Genomic DNA, 18,172 nt, shown 5'->3' on the forward strand with positions numbered 1-18,172 from the left:
TGCCTACAGGGAGTCTTTATTATAGAATTTATTTCAGTTACTGTATATCGATTTGTGTAAAATTGCTTAAAGACAACAAAAAATAATGTGTAAATCCTTAGATCGTGTCAGTCATAATACGCAAATATCTATGTGAGAAACTGGTCTTTTTCTTTCTTTTTTGATAGAAATATTTATACAATTCATATAGTGGGCCGAGGGCAGGAAAATGGATATAAACCCACACCCAAACATGTACAAATAACTCACACACAGCAACCCCTTCAAAGGGCCACTGCTCCCTGCCCAGCCCCCCAGGGCCAGGGGCACTGAACAGCAGCCCCAGGAGCCCAGCAGTGTAGGCCCAGAGCTAGCAGAGTGAAGGGGCACCAGTCTGAAGGACAGAGACCTAGGAAGCCTTGAGACGGTTGCTGGCAGAGCATGAGCTCAGAGCTTGTCTACCATGGTGTGAGCATAGTGGAGGCGGCTAGCCAGCTCCTTGCAGCAGCCATATTCCTCCAAGAGGCTCAGGCCGTATATCCGGAAGTCCCTCTTCTCGTTGATGTAGGTCACCGCTGCTATTAGGGGGCACAGGATAAGTTTGGTGTAGTCCTGGAAGAAAATAATCTGCACAGTGCCATTGCTGAGGTGCAGGATGATGTTGCTGCACGTGCAGAACCATGTTCGTAGGTAGGGCAGCCGGGCAAGCTTGTCACCTTCCCAGGGTGTGATGTTAGCCCCTGCCTTCAGCGGGTGTTCACTTATGTAATTGTGGAAATAGTTGAGGAGAGTGATCTTCTTCATCAAGGAGTTGAGGTGGGAGCTCATGGTGAGGTAGGACTCTGTGCCATCACGCTCTATGTACTGCAGGCTGTCCCCGTCATTGTAGAGGATGAGGCGTGTTGAGTCATTAAAGAGCACCCCTACACTGTTGTCACACAACTGATACCCAAGGCCATACTTGTCCGAGTAGTCCACCCACCTGCTGACCCAGAAGATAGGGATACGAGCAGGATCCCCAGCCTCCTCTTGCCACACCGCCCACGCTCTGAGGGCTTGGAGGTATTGACACTGGTCAGCTGCTGTAGCAAGTCACTAAGGTGACACTTGATGGCCTCATCTCCTGAACCACTGACTCCTCTTTCTCCTGAGGACGGTCAGGTGAGGGGTTCTCCATGCCTTTATTGCGGACCTTGAAAGTCTTCCTGCTGCTGGGGTCCAGGCTGCTGGGAGCTATTGAAAACCTTGGTGGGATGGTGAGGCAGGTAACAGGGAGAAGGGGGGATGTAGCCAGAAGTGCAGAACTTGTCATTGAGCAACTCATGAATGGTGAGGTGGGCAATGGGACCTGTCTGAAGCATCTTCTGGATGAGGGAGGCAGCCACTGGGTTGGTGTGTTTGGGATTACTGTATTCATTTTTCTTGATCCTGAGGTAGATCTCTTTTAGGCATGAGGTCTCAAAGGGTGGCTTGCCCACTAGCAAGGTATACATGATGCACCCTATGGACCACACATTCACCTCAAAACTGTGTCCCTTCTTGCTCAGCACCTCAGGAGCTATGTAGTTAGGAGTGCCACACAAGGTCTTCTTTTGTTCCCTTTCACATTTCACTTCGGTTGCCAAGCCAAAATCCCGTATTTTCACCTCCAGATTCTCATTCATGAAGAGGTTGCCCAGCTTGAGGTCCCTGTGAATGACTTGATTGTTGTGCAGATACTGGCAGCCCAGGACTATCTGCCGCAGGTAGTGGCGGGCCTCAGGCTCAGTCAGTGCCTTCCTCCTCTTGTGCAGCTCCCAGGAGGGACCTCCTTCTACAGAGCTCCAAAACCACAAACACAAAGTTGCTGTCAAAAAAAAAAAAAAAAAAAAAAAAAAAAAAAAAGGCAGGCCATGGAAGCCTACGACATGTTAGTGTGCAAGGCTGCGGTGAAAGGAGATCTCCATAGACATCTTCTCCTTCTGGTGGGGCTTGAGCAGCAAAGACTTAGGCAAGATCTTGCCTGTGAACACCTCTTTTGTGTCTGCGTCTGAGATCTCGAAGCATTTGGCGAAGCCTCCTTTACCCAGAAAGTGCCCCCATACATACTGCCACGGGCTGCGTGGGTCCATGAGGACCTCCAGAATCTCTTTCATCAACGGGGCGGCCACTGGGGCACCGGGAGCTGCATCTCCCGGGACCCCACCTTTCCCGAGGTCAGCTGGTGCTCGAGCCAGCTTTCCAGCTTTGGCCGCTACATTCATGATGCCAAAGTTGCTCCATGGACCTGGCCCGGTCGGTGCAGAGGGTCTTGCTCTCGAAACTGGTCTTTTTTCATAAGTAACCTGGCTGAATACTATTTTTAGAACAACATAGGACTAAGGAAACTGAGTTAGCCTCTTTAAGCCTCCTTCTTTGCAATCACTTGAATAACTGAATTTGTTATTTCTGTATTAAATGAGTTCTTTGGCACACTTGAGTCTGACAAAACAATTTAATTTTTTTTTTGTGTGTAGTAGCAGATTTGTATTTAGTCTTTTGATATTTAAGGTCTGTTGGGAGACAATTCTCCATGCCTCATGTTTAATGAATATTTTATAAATCGATTCTCCTAATGCTTTTATGTTAACTAATTTTTCATGGGCTGTACAGCAAATAATCTTCCAGAACAGAGACACTATGTAGAACCCCAGAACAATGGCCAAGAACATTCAGTATCTACCTTAAAATAATTAGGTTTGAGCTTCTCTCTCTCTTAGGTTTTAACTTTACATATCCATATATTCTGTGACTCTTTCTTTCTGGAAATTATGGCTTTACAACCTGCCACAAGAAACTAAAGATATGGTGGCCAGAGGCATTCACATTTTTGCTAATCTTCAAATATGTTGTACATTGATAGTTTAACCTGCAAGCATATTAAAATCAGAATACACCACACCTCTTGGCAAAATCAAATTTCTTTGTGGAAAAGTCTTGTCAATTTACAGTATCATCATTCTCCTCTCATCATGTCAGTGATTACTGGAAGCAATGTCGCCAATTTTGTTAATTCATATTTATATGTCTTAATATGTTTCTTTTTATAGTTACTAAAGAAGCATTGCATAGGATTATCACTACTTACAAACAGATGTTCAACTCCCACAATAGAGGTGCATATCTAATGTTTTTCTCTATTTTAGACCTACATTATCCAGCAGCTATCAGCAAATCAAATAGTGAGAGCACTTAGTGGAGGAGAAGATATGTAGCTTCTGAAGTGTGTCTTAGTAGTTTTGCTTTTGTCGGATTGACATAAGCTAGATAAAGTTGTCCGGGAAAAGCGACTTCAGGTTTTTTTTTTTTTTTTTTTTTTTTTTATGCTTTCATCAGATTGGCCCTATAGGGCACTTTTTGATTAACAATTGCTGTAGAGGCCTCATCCCACTGTGGTGATGCTCCCCTTGGATGGGTGGTCCTGGAGTATGTAAACAGAGAAGACTGAGGGAGTTATGGAGAACAAACCAGTGAATACCATTTCTCCATGGCCTCTGCTTCAGTTTCTGTCTTCAGGTTCTTGCTCTGATTGAGTTATTGCCCTTGCCTTCTCTTGGTGAGATGAAGAGTAACCTGGAATACGTACACCAAATAACCCCCTCCCCAAGTTGGCTTTAGAATTGTTTTATCACAACAATAAAAATAAAGAAATACATGGTTCCTTCTCTGGCTCTGACTTTTCAGTCTCTAGATTTACTCTTCCTTTGTGATTTGATTTATTTGAAGACACCTTCCAAATCGTGATCTTTTGAGAGCCATTTTCTATTACCTGATCCTCTTTGCAGATTTTTTTTTTTGACTATTAGTTGAACTATGTTTTTGCTTCTTACAGGACAAAAGGGAAACTGGATCATTTCCAAGTACATCCTGACAACCCAGCAAAATAATCCTGTTATCTAGACATTTTTCATAAAACCCAACAGACATCAGCCTTTAACTCAGCATCCCATCTTCCCAACCAGCATCAGTATCTTCTACTAACTTTGTTGTCTTTTGTGTATTATTTTGTACCACGTTAGTTTTTTTAGCCTTTACATGAACAAATTTTATTTATATCACTGTTTCTTTCAACCTAAAACAGTTAATTTTTTCATACTACAGCAGTTGCAATGACTCATTTTAATTTCTCATAACAAAAAAAAATCTCATAACAAAAACTAAATATTACAGATTTCTTTATAATTGCATACAAATACATATATCTATATTTTTAACACATACACACATACACACATACACACATACACACACACACACATACTTTATAATGAATTTGGGGCAAGAAATTAGCCACTATAAAGTAAGAATTTTAAAAAGTAGCAGTGTTTAAAATTCACCTAAAAAACCCAACCATTTTGTTCATTTAAACATTATTTCAAAAACTATAGTTCTCAGAATTCTTAAACACCACCACCACCAACAACAAACCAAAAACCCACACTGAGAAACACATTTGTACAAAAAACACACATTATCCGAGCCCACCCCTCCCAAAATTGGATGGGTGTTATTACAGGAATGATACCTGACTCACAGTCATGGTAAGAGCTGTGTTGAACTCAGGTTCTGTAGATTATCAACATTGTAAAATTATCTCCACTTGCATCTCTCAAACTGGAAAGTGATCACATTACAGAGCTTAGGTTACAAACAACCACAGTATGAACCAGATTCCAGGGAGAAGGCAAGCATTTGGAGTCAGTCTACTCAGGGAGACAATGGAGGGGAGGAGGGGAACCCTGGCCACTGTTGAAAGACACTGGGATCTTCCTGAAGGTAAATAAGAAAAGTAAGCTCCCAAGGAACAAACTCATTTCCATTTCCACTCAAGACTCTAGAAGTCTAAAGAAGGAGCAGGGTCTCTTTAGTCCTAGCACCCCAGGACTCTGGTGGTGACCTGGGCATCTGGTCAGAGGCAAACGCCAAGAGTCTCAAGGGAAAATCTTAACTGTGGGTTTTTCTGCCATTAAATGTGTGACAAGTCTCAGAGTCTTCATCAGTAGCACTACTCTTAGCTCAGATAAGCAGAAATAAGGTCACTTATAATGCCTTAAGGTGTTTCCCTCTGTGGCTATTATCTCTTTCTGCCCATATCATTTTTTTTTTTTTTTTTTTTTTTTTTTTTTTTTTTTTTGGTTTCTATTAACTTAGGATACTTTCCTTAAAAAACAACTGTAACAGAGGAAGAAAGGACAATAATTATAGAAGATTACACATTGAAGCCTTAGACAAAGGGGTGCGAGAAGGGGGTAGGGAGACAAAGAAAATAATAATGTCAACAGGACCTACAGACCAATTGGTAACATCTGGCACACTGGGACATGGGAGACACATGGTACTTTTTAAATGACCAGAGCACACTAGTCACCAAAGGCTTTCTATTGAGTATCAACTAAGGACCTGGCACAGGAAGTATCAGGCAGTGGAGAGTCATGGGACTTGTGCTTGGGTTAGGAAAAAAAAATCCTGCAAGAAAATCAAAGAAGCTGAGACACAAGTCTTGCCATCCCCATTTCAGCTTGTGGTGGCTGTGGAGGCTCCCTGTATCTTCTAGGCTAGGCAGTGGCCGAGGCTGGTGGGCAGCAGCTGTTGCTGTGGTGGAGGAGGTTACATGCCATTTGGTGCCATGAGAGGTACCTGGGGTCCTAAGGTGTTTTCGGGCATTGGAGGCATACCCGGAGGGGTAGGGCCACTCCCAGTAGTGTGAATGTTGGCTGGGAATCATGTGACCTGGCATGGACTGCCCAGGCATCATGGAGCCTAGTATTTGACCGGGTTGGGGAGGATGAGGTGGCTGTATCTGATGGTGAGTCAGGGGGAAGGGAGGAAGTGAATAATTTAAAGTTAATGTTTAGAGAGATTTTAGTTAACATTGAAAACAAATATGTGAATATATTTAATGAAAAGGTATGCTTTATTTATTCTAGAAATAATTTTTATTGGATATTTTCTTTATTTACATTTCAAATGTTATCCCCTTTCTTGGTCCCCTTACACCCCCAGAAACCCCTACCCCATTCTTCTTCCTCCTGCTTCTATGAGGGTGTTCCCCTACCCACCCACTCCTGCCTCCCAGCCCTGGCATTCCCCTACACTGGGGCTTCAAGACTTCACAGGCCTAAGGGCTTCTCCTCCTATTGATGCCCAAGAAGACTATCCTCTGCTACATGTGCAGCTGGAGCTATGGTCCCCTCCATGTGTACTCTTTGGTTGATGGTTTAGTCCCTGGGAACTATGGCGGGTCTGGTTGATTGATATTGTTCTTCCTCTGGGGTTGCAAACACCTTCAGCTCCTTCAGTCCTTTCCTCCATTGGAGCCCTCATTAGAGACCCCACTGGAGACTCCTCTATTGGAGATCCCATGCTCAGTTCAATGGTTGGCTGTGAGAAGCTACCTTGAAATGATATTAATATGATTATATTAGAAATATAAAGCTATTTTATTTTTAAACACTCACCAATATTTTTAAGGAGATTAACTTCTCTGTGAAATTGAAATAATAAATGTTATCTGTCTAGTGAAGTGTTTTCCCTGAGACTTAGTCAGACTTATGCCTTGTACCACTTCATTTGTTAAGGATAACTGTTCTCATCATCCTCAGCATCACGTACAAATTCACATAAACCAACTAGGAGAAGTTTATCTTGGGAGTTAAGATTTAAGTTGGACCTGGAAATAGTAAAAAATAAGGTCCTGAGGTCAGATCTCGATCTCATGGGAAAAGCTAGACAGAGAAGTGTGCTTCTGACACCGCAGTTCCAAAGAGGTATAGACAAGTGGAATCCTGTGGCTCACTAGTCAGTCAGTCCAACCAGATTAGTGAGCTCCAGTTCATGGAAAGCCTGTCTCAGAAAACAAGGTGGAAAGTGACTGAAGGATATACTCAACATTGATGCCTGGCCTCCACATGTATGTGCATGTGTTATTGCATATACACAACTATGTCTCCATATGCATGCTCTCCTGCACACAAATGTATACCTTCACATCTATGTGCTTCTGTATACTTCTGCATAGATTTACAGTTACATGGATATTTGCATATACTGCATATATTGCATATATTTACACAGTACACAAAGGTAATTTAAAAACCTAACGTCAAAGTACATGCATTCTGTCTATAAGAGTACCTCATTAGACAGCATGTATGTGATTGGCGGACACTACATAAACTTTATTTTAATATAAAGATTTTTTAAAATTTTTTGCATATTATTTACCACCATAAAGATATATATACATAGATCTATCTATCTATCTTCTATCTATCTATCTATCTATCTATCTATCTATCTATCTATCTATCTATCTACCTATCTATCCATCTACCTGTCTATTCAGCAAACCAAACAAAACAATAAGATCAGTATTTTTGTTTAGGTTTTTAAAAACACTATCCTATTTTGCTCTTTCTGAGATGCATATAGTAACAGTTTTGATGAACCCATAATTGTGAGGGTGGGAATGGAAAGGATGACTGGACAGTGGAAAGAAAAACTGAAGAATCATGAGACTACTCCATACATCATAAGTAGAACATGATTCTGCTCAGTTATCTGTACTTGTATTCTCAGAATGTACAATCACCAAGATGATTCCTGTGAAATGTGTCCTCTGGGTGGCAGTGATGTGTCCTTGGAGGTTCATCAGTTAGATTAATTGCTGCTCTTGGGATACCGTCATTAGAGGATGGCGTGGATGTGAATGTGGACAGACACACATGAGCCCTCCACACTTTATGTTCAATTTTGTTGCAAATGTGAAACTACTCTGGCAGTCAAACTATTCTAAAATCAATATTTTTTCAGCTTTTCTGAACTGTGGCTTTTCACTTTAGGTATAATAATGGTGTTTTATTTATATATTTAACCATAATTTGCTTCTATTATAATATAAACAAAAATTGACTCAATAGTAAAGTAGCGGGTGTTTTGTTTCTGCTTATTATTAATATGTAGTTATTTGCAAATGGTTTCTTTTACAGCTTATGTGAAGTATGAACTACACTTTTCAGCTTATACTTTGCTGTTTGAGATGGTATTACAATTAGTTATCTACAGTTTATCTTTGTAATGATCATAGTTCATGGCTGTGCAACATCCATTCATTAATGCTTCATAATTTAGCAAAACCCTTTCTTCCCATTAAGCATGCACCTTTTGTTTTGTTTTTTGGAGAAGATTGCACTGACCACTTTGTTGGGATGTGTTTTCTAGCTTTTGTTGAAGTTTTCTGGAAACACTTCATTCCAAAACCAGTACCGAAAGCCATGAAAAACCTTGCTTTTGGTATGAGATACTTTAATATTTTTAGAAATATCTTATTAATTTGTCCTGATATAAACTAAGTACCAGTGATTTTTATTTATCTATGATATTTTTGTTTGGTGAGCCTACATTTAACTACTAATTATTACTTATTTTGAAAAGTTTTGAATTTACTTATTCATTTTATGATAAATTTGGTTTCAATAATAATGTTTACATAAAAAGTCAATATTCCAATATTTTCCAGATTATTCTGCATTTATCTATATGTATCATAACTATTTGAGACCAGCTAATAATGACTGACAAGTTAGCACCTTGCATGTAAACATATGTAGTTTTGAAAGTTTAAAAATAGTTTTATTTTTGAAGTCATCTAAAACTTGCCTTGGTAATTCTGTTAAAATAATTAATCTGCTTAGCAGAACTCTATTAACATTTCACACTTCAGCACAATCTCAATTCTTTATGGCAAATTATCATTTCAGAATTTTGAATGCAACATTATCATGTGTGATGAAGGAGGGTAGTAGCAGGCCTTTGAGTTTTCCTAATCAGAGATGTTATGTGTCCATTGTTCCATTGTAGACATGGCTCTGAGAATATAGATTGAGCTGACTAGCTTCGCAATGCAGGATAGATTTGGTATTTAAAGTTCAGTCAAATACCAAAAGGCCCAGAGGTTTTTTTTTTTTTTCTGCACTAAAATATCAAATCCCATTACTTTGAAATCCAGAAGAGAATGGAACACCTTATCATCTTCTCCACTTAATTCCTTATGTGTTCATCAGCGTTGCTAAGGACAACACCATCTCTCACAGTGAGCTGACAGGGTGGTTGAATCTACAGTCAGCTCTTGACCATGTTCAGTAATGTTGCATTGATAGCACTCTTGGTCAAAGTAGATTCATTTCTACCAATTTGAGGGTAATTTTTAATTGCACCCTGCAAACACACATTCATAGAATTTAACATAAACTACACCTTCTAGAAGTGTATAGATTTTATAATAACTCATTAGGGAACCATTTTTATTGTTCAAGAATATTGTTGGTTGTATTAAAGAAACAGAAAAAAACTGTTACTCCAGAAAATTTTGTTTAGACTAAACAGCATCAAATTTCTGTTTCTGTGCTTTCTCAAAAGTTTGGTGTGAAGAACTGACCTTAAGTTTTCTTTACCTTAGTTTTCCTGATATCTGCAGTGAATGCATGTGGGGTGAATAAATATTTGAAACTGCTGACCATGTTTTCTAGAAATTAGCACTTTGCATGGATAATTAATAATTATGAATATAAAACCTTATCATGGTAAATTAACAATTTAACATACTTCTCTTTCTCAATGTTTTCATTTTATTAACATGTATGTGAGTAAGAGCAAGCCTAGAATTAAAGGTTAAATGTTGACTTAAAATTAAAATAAGTTTTTATTTAATTTCATGCATCAAGTCACATAACTGTATCTGTAATATCTAGTACTGCAAGTTAGATACAGTAACAGTGATAATCACCTCGGGGCAACATTCCCTATTTATTTAGTCTTTGACTATATAATTGGGCAACAGGATTCAATTATTAAAATGGTAGATAAAAACTGTTTAAACATTAATTAAGTATCAACATATTAAATTCTATCTAAAACAATATTGTGTTTTTATACATTTTTCCTTTTCGAGTCACTATTGATTCATTCCAGTGATTTTTCACTCCTATGGAACCACTGAATGGAATTTGTATTTAAAAACTCATTCTCATTTTGTGTGTGTATCTCTCACTCTCTGTCTCTAATTACAAATACTTCATATACTTAAATATGGTGGTATTTATTTTATGATATAGGGTTTAGGTATTAATAAAATATCCCTTTTCGACTCTTTCTTAAATATTAATGAGGAAACAATTTTGTTCTGGGATGTGCTAAAGTTAGCAATCAGAGCAATTATAGTGTGTTATCAATGACAATAATTTAAAAGGATATGCCCCCAGCATATCAATGTACTGCGACATGACATACATATTCGTGGTCATGAACTACCAGAGTCCCTGCATGTTAAAGCACGGGTGAGCTTTGCACTCCATGACAGTGAGTACTCAATGCATAGACTGACACTTAATAGTCAAGATGGGAGACTTGGAAATATAAGCAATTGAAGATAAAGTTAATACCCAAGGCACACTGTATTATTTACAGATAATTGCAGAAAGATTGAGATTAATTTAACTCTAGCTGATAATCTAAATTTAACTATTATTGATACTACATATCATAGCATCAATAAGCTAAAATCCTTTCGAGTTTTTTTAAAGAATGAGTTACTTTGGAATATTACACAAAAATCTGTTATAAATGTTCATAAAAGATATATTACATAATTTGATAAGAGTATTCTCAATAATAACTGGTGAATATGTGTTGTGATAGCAAGTGTAGATTACTTTATAAAGTTCCTTCAATATGAAATGATGTAAAAAGTAAGAACCATTTGAAAGCACTATATCATATCACACATCTATAATCCTAGTACTTGGACGGTGGAGGTAGAAAAATTATAAATGAATTTAAGGCCAACCTGAGCTTCATAGTGAGTTCTAGGCCAGCATGAACTATATAAGACCCCATCTTAGACAAAATAGAACTTTAAATAAAGTGTGAATTGTTTGATAACTCTTGAGAAGTGATGAACATTTAAGTCTGTCAAAGAAAGTAACAGAAATAACAAAAGAAAAGACCTAATCTGAGGTTTAAGAATAATCATATTCAGTCCTTATATTATGGATCATTTGCAAGAATTCTGTCAGAGTACCTATTATAATCTACAGTTGTTCATAATTATGACTCTAACTGGAAAAAAGTGAAGATTAAACACATCTAGGACAGTAAATGCACTGAAAGGACAGCTCTTTGGATTCAGTGTTTTCCCAAAAGACTCACAAGCATTGTGGACTCACTTGCAACTTTCTTCTGTCACTTGAATCGTGAGGGCATATTTGGAAATGATGGATTATATCACTCATGGTTATTCTTATTGGATCACTGTCAAAATATTTTATTTCTGCTCTTGTATCATGAGAAAAGGCAAAAAAGAGAGAGAGAATTTAATCCCTAGGAAATACCTGTTGTTTTTTTTTAGTTGAACTGTACAGCTCAAAGCTCTTTCATTGTGTAGGCACAGGTAAAAGGAGGTAGAATAAGGCTAGGCAGAAATTTTAGTAGTAAATTTTGGTGGTGGGTGAATTTTGGAACTAGAGAATCTGTTAGAGTCTCTCATATAGTTAGTCACCATCCTTGACTAAGTTCTGCCAACACTTTGCATAGGTAAAATAAATAAAATCATGGCTTCTTGAAATCTAGGAATTTATCACACACTCTTATTTAAAGAATTCTGCTGTATTGACATTGTGAAAAACTAACATTGTAAACTATGCCCCGAGAAAATTGCCAGATCAAGTCTTGTGATTTGCTGTAGATGTGAGTGCTGTAACAGTTATTCCTGTGCAGTTATTAGCATTGGTTCTCTCAATTTGCATGTGTTCAGATTATTCTCTCTTTTCTTAATTAAATGTGTTGCGTTATGTTGATAGCTATATTTAAAAAAGGCAGCTCTTTGTACTGCATGTATGCATTAGGTACAGAAACAGGTGCAATTAACCAGATACAAATTTTCCAACTATTTTATTTATTTTTAATTAACTAGTTTTATATGCCAAATGCTGCTCCCCCTTCCAGTCCCTCTCCCATCCCTTTTCTTTTTTCTTCTGAGAGGGTGAACTCTGACCCCCCACCCTGGGTAGCTCTCTCCTCAATGCTGGCATATCAACTCTGTGTCTAATTAGGTACATCCTCTCCCACTGAGAGCAGATAGGACAGCCATGAAGCCTGAGCTCCTTGTCTGATACATATATGCCTGTTCCAGCATATGTACATATATTCTTTGTTTGGTGGCTAAGATTCTGAGAGCTCCCAGGGGTCCAGGTTTGTTGACTGCTGGTGTTCCTGTCTACGTAAGGGCCTTCAATCCTCCCCCAATTCTTCCATAAGTGCCCACAACTTTTGTCTAATGTATGGGTGTAGGTATCTACATCTGTTTCAGTCTGCTTATAGGTAGAGCCTCTCAGAGCTAAGTTATACTAGCTAGACTCCTGTCATACAGACACTGTTAATAATGTCAGGAATTGCTGCTTGTTGAAGGTATGAGTTGCAAGTGGGGCTGGTTATAGGTTGACCTTTCCTTTAGTGTCTACTACATCCCTGCGTTTGTTTTAGACAGAACAAATTTTGGGTTGAAAGATTTTTAATGAGTTGGTGTCCCTATTCATTCACTGGGGGTCCTGCCTGGTTGCAGGAGGTAGCCTCTTCAGCTCCCATGTCCTCCCTATTAGGGATCTTGGATAAGGTCACTCTATCCGCTGTTACAGATTTCCATTCATTCTCCTGGCCCTCTGGGCCTCTCTTGTGTCTCTCTCCACACTTGATCCTGCATCCCCATTCTCCATCCCTTCCTAAGTGTGATCAAAACATCCTCAGTTGGACCTTCCTTCTTGACTAACTTATTTGTTTGTGGGGTATACCATGGGTATTTGGTCCCTTATGGCTATTATCCACTTACCAATGAGTATACTCATAGTATATATGAGTATATACTATGGCTGTCCTTTTGAGGTTGAGTTACCACACTCAGGATGGTATTTTCTAGTTTCATTCATTTGCCCTCAAAAATCATGATGTCTTTGTTTTCAATAGCTAAATAGTATTCCACTGTGTAAATAAACCACTTTTTTCTGTATCCATTCTTTGGTTGAAGGACATCGGGTTGCTTCCATTTTTTGGTTATTATGAGTAAGGCTTTTATGAACATGATAGAGCACATGTCCTTGTGGTATAATGGAGCATTTTGGGGGTATACCTTTCCTACTTTCTCTTCTGTTAGGTTTATTGTATCCAGTTTTATGTTGAGTTCCTTGATCCACTTGGACTTGAGTTTTGTGCAGAGTGATAAATATAGATCTATTTGTATTCTTCTACATGCAGATATCCACTTGGACCAGCACCACTTGCTGAACATGCTTGATTTTTTCCATTGTATGGTTTTGGCTTCTATGTTGAAAATCAAGTGTCCATAGCTGTGTGGGTTTATCTCTGAGTCTTTGATTCAATCTCATTGGTCAACATGCCTGTTTCTGTACCAATACCATGCAATTTTTATCACTATTGCTCTATAGTACAGCTTTAATTCTGGGATGGTGATTCCTCCAGAAGTTTTTTGTTTGTTTGTTTGTTTGTTTTTGTTTTTTTATTGTTCAGGATTGTTTTGGCTATCCTGGGCTTTTCTGTTTTTCCATATAAAGTTGAGAATTGCTCTTTCAAGGTTAGTAAAAATTGTGTTGGAATTTTGATGGGGATTGCATTAAATCTGTAGACTGCTTTTGGTAAGATGGGCAATTTTCACTATATTACTACTGATCCATGAGCATGGAAGATCTTTTTATCTTCTGATATCTTCTTCAGTTTTTTTCTTCAGAGGTTGAAGTTCTTGTCCTATATAGATCTTTTCCTTGCTTGGTTAGAACTATACCTATATATTTTACATTATTTGTGGCTATTGTAAAGAATGCTGTTTTCCTAGTTTTTTTTTTCTGTCCAATTATCATTTGTAGAAAGGAAGGCTACTGATTAATTTGAGTTAATTTTATATCAAGCCACTTTGCTGAAGTTGTTTATCAGCAGTAGGAGTTCTCTGGTGGAATTTTAGAGATTGCTTACACTTCCTAACATATCATCTGCAAATAGTAGTACTCTGATTTTTTACTTTCTAATTTGTATCCCTTTGTTCTCCTTTTGTTGTCTTATTGCTCTGCTAGAACTTCAAGTATGATATTGAATAGGTAGACAGAGAGTGGGACAGTCTTGCCTTGTCCCTGATTCTAATGGAATTGCTTTAAGTTTCTCTCTATTTAATTTGATGTTGGCTATTGGTTTGCTGTATATTGCTTTTAATATGTGAGGTATGTGCCTTGAATCTATGATCTCTGCAAGACTTTTAACATGAAGAATAGTTTAGTGTCTATTGAGATGGTCATGTAATCTTTGTTTTTCAGTTTGTTTATATAGTATATTAAGTCGATGGATATTCATATATTGAACAATTCTGCAACCATGGGAGAGAGCCTACTTGATCATGGTGAAGGATATTTTTGATGTGTTCTTGGATTCGGTGTGCAAAAATTTTATTGACTATTTTTTCTTGATGGTCATAAGTGAAATTTGTCTGAAGTTGTCTTTCTTAGTTGGTTTTGTGTGTGTGTGTGTGTGTGTGTGTGTGTGTGTGTGTGTGTGGTTTAGATATCACAGTAACTGTGGCCTCATAGAATGAATCAGATCTTGGTTTTGTTGATTCTTCATATTGTTCTCTTTGTTTCTAATTGGTTAATTTGAGCCCTGAGTTTGGCTATTTCTTTTCTTTTTTCTTTTTTTTTTTTTTTTTTTTTTTTTTTTTTTTTTTTTTTTTTTTTTTTTTTTTTTTTTTTGGTTTTTCGAGACAGTTTCTCTGTCCTGGAACTCACTCTGTAGACCAGGCTGGCCTCAAACTCAGAAATCTGTCTGCTTCTGCCTCCCAAGTGCTGGGATTAAATGCGTGCGCCACCACTGCACGGTGAGTTTGGCTATTTCTTGCTGTGTACTCCTCATTGGTACGTTTGCTTCTTTTTGTTCTAGAGTTTTCAAATGTGCTCTTAAGTTGCTAGTATGAGATATCTTTAATTTTTTTATGAAAGCACTTTGTGCTATGAATTTTCCTCTTAATGCTGCTTTCATTGTGTCCCATAAGTTTGGGTATGTTGTGCCTTCATTTTTATTGAATTCTAGAAAGTCTTTAATTTCTTTATTTCTTCCCTGACCAAACTATCTTTGAGTAGAGAGTTTTTCTGTTTCCATGTGTATGTGGGCTTTCGGTTGTTTCTGTTGTTGCAATCCAGCCTTAGTCCATAGTGCTCTGAGAATGCAAGGGATTATTTCAATCTACTTGTATCTGTTGAGGCTTGTTTTGTATCTGATTATATGGTCAGTTTTGGAGAAGGTTTCATGAGGTTATGAGAAGAATGTATATTAGTTTGCTTGGGGGGGGTTGAAATGTTCTATAGATATATGTTAAATCCATTTGGTTCATAACTTCTGTTAGGTTCACTGTGTCTCCGTTTAGTGTCTGTTTCAATGACCTTCCTCTTGGTGAGAGTGTGGTGTTAAAGTTCCTCCATCACTATTACTTTGTGGGTTTCCACGTGTATTTTGAGCTTTAGTAGAGGGTTTTTTCCCTCTGAAAATGTGTGCCCTTGAATTTGGGGCATAGGAGTTCAAAATGTATTTTTTCATTGATGAGTGTGAGGTGTCCTTCCCTCTTTTTTTATGACTTTTGGTTGAAAGTTTATTTCATTAAATATTAGAATGACCACTCCAGCTTGTTTCTTGGAGACATATACTTGGAAAATCATTTTTCCAGCCCCATATGCTCAGGTAGTGTCTATCTTTTTGGCTGAGGTGTGTTTCTTGTATGCAACTGAATGAAGAATCTTGTTTACATATCCAGTGTGTTAGCCCTTATCTTTTTATTGGTGAACTGAGCCTGTTGATGTTGAGAGATATTAATGACCAATGATTGTTAGTTCCCATTGTTCCAATGTTGGATGTTTCTCTCTCTCTCTCTCTCTCTCTCTCTCTCTCTCTCTCTCTCTCTGTGTGTGTGTGTGTGTGTGATATTCTCTTTCAGTTTTGCTGTAGAGTGACTAATTTCTTGTGTTTTCTTAGATGTAGTTTGTGTAGGAGTTTTCCTTCTAGTATCTTCTGTAGGGTTAGATTAGTAGACAGATATTGGCAACCATTTGGTTTTTTTTTCTTTCTTATATAGTATTTTTCAGAAAGATTAACCAAGTAGACCATTGGTTTTGAGGTAAAAAAAAATGTTTATTCAACACTTTAATCTCTGTCATTTCAGTCATAATAGAAGTCAATCAATTTCATTTAATCTGTAACTCTAGATTTGACTTTGCATATTATGTCATATTTGGGCTTGGGCTTTAGTTTCTTATCACTTCCTCTCACAGCCACCTTCTCTGGTTTACCTATAATGGGCCCAATCATTTCTGTATCTTTCAACTGAAGCTCTTCATGAATTATTTATATAATCGAATGGGATCTAAATTTCCTTCAACATGTGTGATATCATGATCTTCAAAAGCATGTGTTAGCAGAAGAATCCCACCACAGGCAGTAATATGAGATAAAAAGACATTTCCCAAGCCCTGCCCATTTTGGGCTCTGTTCATATGGCCAGCAATATCCACATTTAGGAAAGGAGGAATCTTGCTTGTTGGTTTGTGATATTGGCAACGAAAGTCAGATTTCTCATTTGGCACAGGCAATCTACTCTCATTAGGATCAGTAGTGTAGAATAGGACGTTTTCTCCTCTAGCCTGATTATTAGTTAATACATTGAGGAAGATAGATTTCTTAACATTTTGCAATCTAACAATACCAACTTTCCATGAGGTTCCAAGTCTTCCAATAATTGGAGGTTGGTGATTCCATCTTCTCCCTTTTTGGCAGGCATGGTACATGGGGTCCTGGACTGCAAAGTCTGGCTGCTGCTGGCCACTGGAGGTGAGAAGGGAGGCAGAAAGAGTGCAGGCCTGGTCCTCTGCCGAGCTGCACCTATTTCATTATTTTAAATAACTTTGTTTTTAGCTCCAAGAAATATGGAGCTAATGGTGATGAACTAGCATGAAGCTCTCACTTATAAGTTACTAAAAATACTAACAAACTATTTATTTTTAATTTAAAGGAAAATGTTTAAAGCAAGTGTGTGTGTGTGTGTGTGTGTGTGTGTATGTGTGTATGTTTGTGTATGTGTGTGTTTAGTAAATCTTGCATCTGAGGAGCACTTTTTATCTGGATGATATTGCACAAAAGCAAATTGTTGTCTTTGCAGCCCTTAATAGCATTGAAGCCTAATGTTGTTAAAGATGAAGAGTTTTGAGAGTTTATAGCCTCGGGTTGTTAGAAATGATAAAGGCTACACTAGGATTTTAATATTTAGAAAAAAAAAAGTAGTGTTAAGAAAAAAGGAGCAAAGAATTTTTTTTTGGTATTTGAAAGCAACTAGTACCTTATCAATTATTAATTCACATAAGAAAAACAACTATGATGGCACAGGCCAGATACTTATACATAGGCTATAAATATAGATGAATAATTCATTTTTCTATTAATTTTGAATTTATAGGCCAACTGGTAAGACTCCACTTTTCTCTTCTTTGCATGAGGTTATGCCTGAGACAAAACACTGCACTGCCAGTAGTGTGGAAGGAGAGTACTAGTAAGAAAATAAAATTCATACTCTGATATTTATCGTATTTGAGTTGTCTCTCATTTGTAGATCTTTGTGAAATTTTAAAGAAATTACTAGTATTTATTTTTATATTTTTTATTATTCAGTGCTTGTGATTCCAGACACTGAACATGGGACATGCACACATTAGCCAAGCACTACCCCATCTCTGCTCCATCCACAGCTTCATGCCATTCACGTCTCTGGGAGTAACCTTAACTGTGGATGTGTCTGTCTTAGACTGCTAGTCATTGGAATGGTTTTCACAAATATTTTCCTTACTGTGTTGGTGTTGTCAAGTTCTTTTTAAAAAAATTCTTCTATCAGATAATACATCCCGATCAGGCTTCTCAGGAATATCAACCAAATACAGCATAACAAGATACAATATCACCAGGCACAAACCTTTATATCACTGTTGGGCAAGCAACCTAGGAAGAGGAAAAGGGTCCCAAGAGCAGGCTAGAGTCAGAGACACCCTCCACTTCCATTATTAGGATCCCACAAAATCTTCAGGCTACACAA

The 18,172-nt window shown here is 37.8% G+C and overlaps 2 pseudogenes; both read right to left on the bottom strand.

Annotated features, from left to right (window-relative positions):
- Positions 1-388: 388 nt before the first annotated feature.
- LOC117709401 (serine/threonine-protein kinase PLK1 pseudogene) lies at positions 389-2,222 on the bottom strand (annotated as a pseudogene).
- A 13,804-nt stretch (positions 2,223-16,026) lies between these two features.
- On the bottom strand, positions 16,027-16,870 carry LOC117708775 (obg-like ATPase 1 pseudogene; annotated as a pseudogene).
- Positions 16,871-18,172: the final 1,302 nt, after the last annotated feature.

Source organism: Arvicanthis niloticus, chromosome 5 (assembly GCF_011762505.2).
Source record: "Arvicanthis niloticus isolate mArvNil1 chromosome 5, mArvNil1.pat.X, whole genome shotgun sequence".
Classification (NCBI taxonomy): Eukaryota; Metazoa; Chordata; class Mammalia; order Rodentia; family Muridae; genus Arvicanthis; species Arvicanthis niloticus.